The following is a 10,663-nucleotide window of genomic DNA, read 5'->3' as shown; positions in this document are numbered from 1 at the left end:
GGCTTTGGGGGTTGATAAACCAACACATGAGACCCAGTGGGCGGTAGCAGTGCGAATCCGCATCTGCGGGAGCGTAAAATGTTGGCTTTGGGGGTTGATAGAACCAACAGTGCATCATTGAGACCCATGGGCGGTAGAGCGAATCCGCACCTGCGAGAGCGCAAATGTTGGCTTTGGGGGGTTGATAGAACCAACAGCATCATTGAGACCTGTGGGCGGTAGCAGTGCGAAACCGCACCTGCGAGAGCGCAAAATGTTGGCTTTGGGGGTTGATAGTAACCAACAGTGCATCATTGAGACCCATGGGCGGTAAGTAGTGAATCGCACTGCGGGAGCGTAAATGTTGGCTTTGGGGGGATAGTAACCAACAGTGCATCATTGAGACCCATGTGGGCGGTAGCAGTGAATCTGCACCTGCGAGAGCGTAAAATGTTGGCTTTGGGGAAGTAACCAACAGTGCATCTGAGACCCAGTGGGCGGTAGCAGGCGAAACCGCACCTGCGAGAGCGCAAAATGTTGGCTTTGGGGTTGATAGTAACCAACAGTGCATCATTGAGACCCATGTGGTAGCAGTGCGAATCCGCACCTGCGGGAGCGTAAAATGTTGGCTTTGGGGTTGATAGTAACCAACAGTGCATCATTGAGACCCATGTGGGCGGTAGCAGTGCGAATCCGCACTGCGGAGCGTAAAATGTTGGCTTTGGGGGGTTGATAGTAACCAACAGTGCATCATTGAGACACCATGTGGGCGGTAGCAGTGCGAATCCGCACCTGAGAAGCGTAAAATGTTGGCTTTGGGGGTTGATAGTAACCAACAGCATCATTGAGACCCATGGGGGTAGCAGTGCGAAACCGCACCTGCAAGAGCGCAAAATGTTGGCTTTGGGGGGTGATAGTAACCACAGTGCATCATTGAGACCCATGTGGCGGTAGCAGTGCGAATCTGCACCTGCGGGAGCGTAAAATGTTGGCTTTGGGGAGTTGATAGTAACCAGTGCATCATTGAGACCCATGGGCGGTAGCAGTGCGAATCCGCATTCGCGGGAGCGTAAAATGTTGGCTTGGGGAGTTGATAGTAACCAACAGTGCATCATTGAGACCCATTGGGCGGTAGCAGGCGAAACCGCACCTGCAAGAGCGCAAAATGGCTGGGGGTTGATAGTAACAACAGTGCATCATTGAGACCCATGTGGGCGGTAGCAGTGCGAATCCGCACCTGCGGGAGCGTAAATGTTGGCTTTGGGGAGTTGATAGTAACCAACAGTGCATCATTGAGACCCAAGGGCGGTAGCAGTGCGAATCGCACCTGTAGGAGCATTTTAAAGAGACTGTAAAGGTGTTCCGTACGGCATACTATTTTGTACACACATACACGCCACACATACATATAGCCTAAAGAGACTAATAGAAATTTTTGATTTGGGCAAAGCTTCAGTTGTCGACCAAGGTGACTAAGAAGCGGCAGGGCTGTATGACCCAAGTATCCCAAAATAAACTATTTTTCATGCGGTTTGAAATGGGATTTAGGGGAACAAATCAATACTTCCAATACGAAACTGGGACCAGTCTGGGTGCTGGTAAGCGAATCGCACCTGCGAGAGCGCAAAATGTTGGCTTTGGGGTTGATAGTAACCAACAGTGCATCATTGAGACCCATGTGGGCGGTAGCAGTGCGAATCCGCACTGCGGGAGCGTAAATGTTGGTTTGGGGGTTATAGTAACCACAGTGCATCATTGAGACCCAGTGGGCGGTAGCAGAATCCGCATGCGGGAGCGTAAAAGTTGGCTTTGGGGGTTGGAGTAACCAACAGTGCATCATTGAGACCCATGTGGGCGGTAGCAGTGAATCTGCACTGGGAGCGTAAAATGTTGGCTTTGGGGGTTGATAGAACCAACAGTGCATCATTGAGACCCATGTGGGCGGTAGAGTGCGAATCCGCACTGCGAGAGCGTAAAATGTTGGCTTTGGGGGTTGATAAAACAACAGTGCATCATTGAGACCCATGTGGGCGGTAGTGCGAAACCGACCTGCGAGAGCGCAAAATGTTGGCTTTGGGGTTGAATAGTAACCAACAGTGCATCATTGAGACCCATGGGCGGTAGCAGTGCGAATCTGCACTGCGGGAGCGCAAAATGTTGGCTTTGGGGTTGATAGTAACCAACAGCATCATTGAGACCCATGTGGGCGGTAGCAGTGCATGCATCTGCGGAGCGTAAAATGTTGGCTTTGGGGGGTTGATAAACCAACAGTGCATCATTGAGACCCATGTGGCGGTAGCAGTGCGAATCTCGCACCTGCGAGAGCGTAAAATGTTGGCTTTGGGGGTTGATAGTAACCAACAGTGCATCATTGAGACCCATGGGCGGTAGTGCGAAACCGCACCTGCAAGAGCGCAAAATGTTGGCTTTGGGGGTTGATAGTAACCAACAGTGCATTGAGACCATGTGGGCGGTAGCAGTGCGAATCCGCACTGCGGGAGCGTAAAATGTTGGCTTTGGGGAGTTGAAACCAACAGCATCATTGAGACCCATGGGCGGTAGCAGTGCGAATCCGCACCTGCGGAGCGTAAAATGTTTTTGGGGAGTTGATAGTAACCAACAGTGCATCATTGAGACCCATATGGGCGGTAGCAAGGAAACCGCACCTGCAAGAGCGCAAAATGTTGGCTTTGGGGGGTTGATAGTAACCAACAGTGCATCATTGAGACCCATGTGGGCGGTAGCAGTGCGAATCGCACTGCGGAGCGTAAAATGTTGGCTTTGGGGAGTTGATAGTAACAACAGTGCATCATTGAGACCCATGTGGGCGGTAGAGTGCGAATCGCACCTGTAGGAGCATTTTAAAGAGACTGTAAAGGTGTTCGCCGTACGGCATACTATTTTTGTACACACATACACGCTCATGCACACATATAGCCTAAAGAGACTAATAGAAATTTTTGATTTGGGCAAAGCTTTAGTTGTCGACCAAGTGTGACTAAGGACGGCAGGGCTAAGACCCAAGTATCCCAAAATAAACTATTTTTCATGCGGTTTGAAAATGGATTTTAGGGGAACAAATCAATACCAATACGAAACTGGGACCAGTCTGGTGCTGGTATAGCGAATCCGCACTCTGAGAGCGCAAAATGTTGGCTTTGGGTTGATAGTAACCAACAGTGCATCATTGAGACCCATGTGGGCGGTAGCAGCGAATCTGCATGCGGGAGCGTAAAATGTTGGCTTTGGGGGTTGATAGTAACCAACAGTGCATCATTGAGACCCATGTGGGCGGTAGCAGTGCGAACTGCACCTGCGGGAGCGTAAATGTTGGCTTTGGGGGGTTGATAGAACCAACAGTGCATCATTGAGACCCATGGGCGGTAGCAGTGCGAATCCGCACCTGCGAGACGTAAATGTTGGCTTTGGGGGTTGATAGTAACCAACAGTGCATCATTGAGACCCATGGGCGGTAGCAGTGCGAAACCGCACCTGAGAGCGCAAAAGTTGGCTTTGGATAGTAACCAACAGTGCATCATTGAGACCCATGGGCGGTAGCAGTGAACTCGCACTGCGGGAGCGAAAATGTTGGCTTTGGGGAGTTGATAGTAACCAACAGTGCATCATTGAGACCCTATGGGGCGGTAGCAGAATCCGCACCTGTAGGAGCATTTTAAAGAGACTAGTAAGGTGTTCGGCCGTACGGCATACTATTTTTGTACACACATACACGCTCACATGCACACATATAGCCTAAAGAGACTATAGAAATTTTTGATTTGGGCAAAGCTTCAGTTGTCGACCAAGTGTGACTAAGACCAGGGCTGTGAGGACCCAAGTATCCCAAAATAAACTATTTTTTCATGCGGTTTGAAATGGGATTTTAGGGGAACAAATCAATACTTCCAATACGAAACTGGGACCAGTCTGGGTGCTGGTATAGCGAATCGCACCTGCGAGAGCGCAAAATGTTGGCTTTGGGGGTTGATAGTAACCAACAGTGCATCATTGAGACCCATGTGGGCGTAGCAGTGCGAATCTGCCCGGGAGGTAAAGGGCTTTGGGGGTTGATAGTAACCAACAGTGCATCATTGAGACCCATGTGGGCGGTAGTGCGAATCCGCACCTGCGTGAAAATGTTGGCTTTGGGGGTTGATAACCAACAGTGCATCATTGAGACCCATGGGGGTAGCAGTGAATCGCACCTGCGAGAGCGTAAAATGTGGCTTTGGGGGTTGATAAATCAACAGTGCATCATTGAGACCCATGTGGGCGGTAGCAGTGCGAAACCGCACCTGCGAGAGCGCAAAATGTGGCTTTGGGGTTGATAGTAACCAACAGTGGCATCATTGAGACCCATGTGGGCGGTAGCAGCGAATCCGCCTGCGGAGCGTAAAATGTGGCTTGGGGGTTGATAGCAACACGTGCATCATTGAGACCCATGTGGGCGGTAGCAGTGCGAATCCGCACCTGCGAGAGTGCAACATGTTAGCTTTGGGGGAGTTGATAGTAACCAACAGTGCACTTGAGACCCATTGGGCGGTAGCAGTGCGAAACCGCACCTGCGAGAGCGCAAATGTTGGCTTTGGGGGTTGATAGTAACCAACAGTGCATCATTGAGACCCATGTGGGCGGTAGCAGGTGAATCGCACCTGCGAGCTAAATGTTGGCTTTGGGGGTTGATAGTAACCAACAGTGCATCATTGAGACCCATGGGCGGTAGCAGTGCGAATCCGCACTGCGGGAGCGTAAAATGTTGGCTTGGGGGGTTGATAGTAACCAACAGTGCATCATTGAGACCCATGGGCGGTAGCAGTGGAACTGCACTCGCGAGAGCGTAAATGTTGGCTTTGGGGGTGATAGAACCAACAGTGCATCATTGAGACCTAGTGGGCGGTAGCAGGAAACGCACCTGCAAGAGCGCAAAATGTTGGCTTTGGGGGTTGATAGAACCAACAGTGCATCATTGAGACCCATGTGGGCGGTAGGCGAATCCGCATCCGGGAGCGTAAATGTTGGCTTTGGGGAGTTGATAGTAACCAACAGTGCATCATTGAGACCCATGGGCGGTAGCAGTGAACTGCACCTGCGGGAGCGTAATATGTTGGCTTTGGAGAGTTGATAGTAACCAACAGTGCATCATTGAGACCCATTGGGCGGTAGCAGTGGAAACCGCACCTGCAAGAGCGCAAAATGTTGGCTTTGGGGGTTGATAGTAACCACAGTGCATCATTGAGACCCATGTGGGCGGTAGAGTGCGAATCTGCACCTGCGGGAGCGTAAATGTTGGCTTTGGGGAGTTGATAGTAACCAACAGTGCATCATTGAGACCCATGGGCGGTGGTAGCATGCGAATCCGCACCTGTAGGAGCATTTAAAGAGACTGTAAGCTGGCCGTACGGCATACTATTTTTTGTACACATCACGCTCACATAAACATATAGCCTAAAGAGACTAATAGAAATTTTTGGATTTGGGCAAAGCTTCTAGTTGTCGACCAAGGTGACTAGAAGGACGGTAGGGCTATGACCCAAGTATCCCAAAATAAACTATTTTTTCATGCGGTTTGAAAATGGGATTTTAGGGGAACAAATCAATACTTCCAATACGAAACAATGGACCGTCTGGGTGCTGGTATAGCGAATCCGCACCTGGAGAGCGCAAAATGTTGGCTTTGGGGGTTGATAGTAACCAACAGTGCATCATTGAGACCCATGTGGGCGGTAGCAGTGCGAATCCGCCTGCGGGAGCGTAAATGTTGGCTTTGGGGGTTGATAGAACCAACAGTGCATCATTGAGACCATGTGGGCGGTAGCAGTGCGAATCCGACTGCGGGAGCGTAAATGTTGGCTTTGGGGGGTTGATAGTAACCAACAGTGCATCATTGAGACCCATATGGGCGGTAGCACAGAAAGATCCGCATGCGGGAGCGTAAATGTTGGCTTTGGGGGTTGATAGTAACCAACAGTGCATCATTGAGACCCATGGGCGGTAGCAGGCGAATCTGCACCTGCGAGAGCGTAAAATGTTGGCTTTGGGGTTGATAGTAACCAACAGTGCATCATTGAGACCATGGGCGGTAGTGAAACGCACGGAGAGCGCAAATGTTGGCTTTGGGGGTTGATAGTAACCAACAGTGTATGAGACCCATGGGCGGTAGCAGTGCGAATCCATGCGGGAGCGTAAAATGTTGGCTGGGGGTTGATAGTAACCAACAGTCATCATTGAGACCCATGGGCGGTAGCAGTGCGAATCCGCACTGCGGAGCGTAAAATGTTGGCTTTGGGGGTTGATAGTAACCAACAGTGCATCATTGAGACCCATTGGGCGGTAGCAGTGCGAATCGCACCTGCGAGAGCGTAAAATGTTGGCTTTGGGGTTGATGAACCAACAGGCATCATTGAGACCCATTGGGCGGTAGCAGTGCGAAACCGCACCTGCAAGAGCGCAAAATGTTGGCTTTGGGGGTTGATAGTAACCAACAGTGCATCATTGAGACCCATGTGGGCGGTAGCAGTGCGAATCTGCACTGCGGGAGCAAAATGTTGGCTGGGGAGTTGATAGTAACCACAGTGCATCATTGAGACCCATGTGGGCGGTAGCAGTGCGAATCGCACCGGGAGCGTAAATGTTGGCTTTGGGGGAGTTGATAGTAACCAACAGTGCATCATTGAGACCCATGTGGGCGGTAGCAGTGCGAAACGCACCTGCAAGAGCGCAAATGTTGGCTTTGGGGGTGATAAACCAACAGTGCATCATTGAGACCCATGTGGGCGGTAGCAGTGAACTGCTACTGCGGGAGCGTAAAATGTTGGCTTTGGGGGAGCTTGATAGTAACCAACAGTGCATCTGAGACACCATGTGGGCGGTAGCAGTGCGAATCCGCACCTGTAGGAGCATTTTAAAGAGACTGTAAGGTGTCGGCTGCATGGCATACATTTTTGTCACACATACACGCTCACATGCACAATATAGCCTAAAGAGACTAATAGAAATTTTTGGATTTGGGCAAAGCTTTAGTTGTCGACCAAGTGTGACTAAGAAGGACGGCAGGCTGTATGACCCAAGTATCCCAAAATAAACTATTTTTCATGCGGTTTGAAATGGATTTAGGGGAACAAACTTCAATCCACGAAACTGGGACCAGTCTGGTGCTGGTATAGCGAATCGCACCTGCGAGAGCGCAAAATGTTGGCTTTGGGGGTTGATAGAACCAACAGTGCATCATTGAGACCCATGTGGGCGGTAGCAGTGCGAATCCGACCTGCGGGAGCGTAAAATGTTGGCTTTGGGGGTTGATATAACCAACAGTGCATCATTGAGACCCATGTGGGCGGTAGCAGTGCGAATCTGCACTGCGGGAGCGTAAAATGTTGGCTTTGGGGGTTGATAGTAACCAACAGTGCATCATTGAGACCCATGTGCGGTAGCAGTGCGAATCTGCACCTGCGAGAGCGTAAAATGTTGGCTTGGGGGTTGATAGTAACCAACAGCACATTGAGACCCATTGGGCGGTAGCTGCGAACCGCACCTGCGAGAGCGCAAATGTTGGCTTTGGGGGTGATAGTAACAACAGTGCATCATTGAGACCCATGTGGCGGTAGCAGTGCGAATCCGCATCTGCGGGAGCGTAAAATGTTGGCTTTGGGGGTTGATAGTAACCAACAGTGCATCATTGAGACCCATGTGGGCGGTAGCAGTGCGAATCCGCACCTCGAGAGCGTAAAATGTTGGCTTTGGGGGTTGATAGTAACCAACAGTGCATCATTGAGACCCATGTGGGCGGTAGCAAGAAACCGCACCTGCGAGAGCGCAAAATGTTGGCTTTGGGGGTTGATAGTAACCACAGTGCATCATTGAGACCCATGTGGGCGGTAGAGTGCGAATCCGCATCGGGAGCGTAAATGTTGGCTTTGGGGGTTGATAGTAACCAACAGTGCATCATTGAGACCCATGTGGGCGGTAGCAGTGAATCCGCATGCGGGAGCGTAAATGTTGGCTTTGGGGTTGATAGTAACCAACAGTGCATCATTGAGACCCATGTGGGCGGTAGCAAGAATCCGCACCTGCGAGAGCGTAAAATGTTGGCTTTGGGGGGTTGATAGAACCAACAGTGCATCATTGAGACCCATGGGCGGTAGCAGTGCGAAACCGCACCTGCAAGAGCGCAAAATGTTGGCTTTGGGGGTTGATAGTAACCAACAGTGCATCATTGAGACCCATGTGGGCGGTAGCAGTGCGAATCTGCACTGCGGGAGCGTAAAATGTTGGCTTTGGGGAGTTGATAGTAACCAACAGTGCATCATTGAGACCATGGGCGGTAGCAGTGCGAATCCGCATCGGGAGCGTAAAATGTTGGCTTTGGGGAGTTGATAGTAACCAACAGTGCATCATTGAGACCCATGTGGGCGGTAGCAGTGCGAAACCGCACCTGCAAGAGCGCAAAATGTTGGCTTTGGGGGGTTGATAGTAACCAACAGTGCATCATTGAGACCCATGGGCGGTAGCAGTGAACTGCATCTGCGGAGCGTAAAATGTTGGCTTTGGGGAGTTGATAGTAACCAACAGTGCATCATTGAGACCCATGGGCGGTGTAGAGGAATCCGCACCTGTAGGAGCATTTTAAAGAGACTGTAGGTGTCTGCCGTACGGCATACTATTTTTGTACACACACACGCTCACATGCACACATATAGCCTAAAGAGACTAATAGAAATTTTGATTTGGGCAAGCTTCAGTTGTCGACCAAGTGACTAAGAAGGACGGCAGGGCTGTATGACCCAAGTATCCCAAAATAAACTATTTTTTCATGCGGTTTGAAAATGGGATTTAGGGAACAAATCAATACTTCCAATACGAAACTGGGACCAGTCTGGGTGCTGGTATAGGAATCTGCACTCTGAGAGCGCAAAATGTTGGCTTTGGGGGTTGATAGTACCAACAGTGCATCATTGAGACCCATGGGCGGTAGCAGTGCGAATCCGCACCTGCGGGAGCGTAAAATGTTGGCTTTGGGGGTTGATAGTAACCAACAGTGCATCATTGAGACCCATGGGCGGTAGCAGTGGAATCGCACTGCGGGAGCGTAAAATGTTGCTTTGGGGGTTGATAGTAACCAACAGTGCATCATTGAGACCCATGGGCGGTAAGCGAATCCGCACCTGCGGGAGCGTAAAATGTTGGCTTTGGGGGTTGATAGAACCAACAGTGCATCATTGAGACCCATGTGGGCGGTAGCAGTGCGAACTGCACCTGCGAGAGCGTAAAATGTTGGCTTTGGGGGTTGATAGTAACCAACAGTGCATCATTGAGACCATTAGGGCGGTAGCAGTGCGAAACCGCACCTGCGAGAGCGCAAAATGTTGGCTTGGGGGTTGATAGAACCAACAGTGCATCATTGAGACCCATGGGCGGTAGCAGTGAATCCGCATGCGGGAGCGTAAAATGTTGGCTTTTTGGGGTTGATAGACCAACAGTGCATCATTGAGACCCATGTGGGCGGTAGCAGTGCGAACTGCACTGCGGGAGCGTAAAATGTTGGCTTTTGGGGGTTGATAGAACAACAGTGCATCATTGAGACCCATGGGCGGTAGCAGTGCGAATCGCACTGCGAGAGCGTAAAATGTTGGCTTTGGGGGTTGGATAAAACAACAGTGCATCATTGAGACCATGTGGGTAGCAGGCGAAACCGCACCTGCAAGAGCGAAAATGTTGGCTTTGGGGGTTGATAAAATCGCATCATTGAGACCCATGTGGCGGTAGCAGTGCGAACTGCACCTGCGGAGCGTAAAATGTTGGCTTTGGGGAGTTGGTAGTAACCAACAGTGCATCATTGAGCCACATGGGCGGTAGCAGTGGAATCGCACCTGCGGAGCGTAAAATGTTGGCTTTGGGGAGTTGATAGTAACCAACAGTGCATCATTGAGACCCATGGGCGGTAGCAGTGAAACCGCACCTGCAAGAGCGCAAAATGTTGGCTTTGGGGGTTGTAGTAACCAACAGTGCATCATTGAGACCCATGTGGGCGGTAGCAGGCGTGAACTGCACCTGCGGGAGCGTAATATGTTGGCTTTGGAGAGTTGATAGTAACCAACAGTGCATCATTGAGACCCTATGGGCGGTAGCAGTGAATCCGCACCTGTAGGAGCATTTTAAAGAGACTGTAAGGTGTTCGGCTATGGCATACTATTTTTGTACACACATACACGCTCACATGCACATATAGCCTAAAGAGACTAATAGAAATTTTGATTTGGGAAAGCTTCAGTTGTCGACCAAGTGTGACTAAGAAGGACGGCAGGGCTGTGGGACCCAAGTATCCCAAAATAAACTATTTTTCATGCGGTTTGAAATGGATTTTAGGGAACAAATCACTTCCAATACGAAACTGGGACCAGTCTGGGTGCTGGTATAGAATCGCACCTGCGAGAGCGCAAAATGTTGGCTTTGGGGGGTTGATAGTAACCAACAGTGCATCATTGAGACCCATGTGGGCGGTGCAGTGCGAATCCGCATGCGGGAGCGTAAATGTTGGCTTTGGGGGTTGATAGTAACCAACAGTGCATCATTGAGACCCATGTGGGCGGTAGCAGTGAACCGCACTGCGGGAGCGTAAATGTTGGCTTTGGGGGTTGATAGTAACCACTGCATCATTGAGACCCATGGGCGGTAGCAGTGCGAATCT

Source organism: Armigeres subalbatus, chromosome 2, assembly GCF_024139115.2.
Source record: "Armigeres subalbatus isolate Guangzhou_Male chromosome 2, GZ_Asu_2, whole genome shotgun sequence".
Taxonomy (NCBI): domain Eukaryota; kingdom Metazoa; phylum Arthropoda; class Insecta; order Diptera; family Culicidae; genus Armigeres; species Armigeres subalbatus.
Note: the sequence above shows the minus strand (reverse complement) of the source record.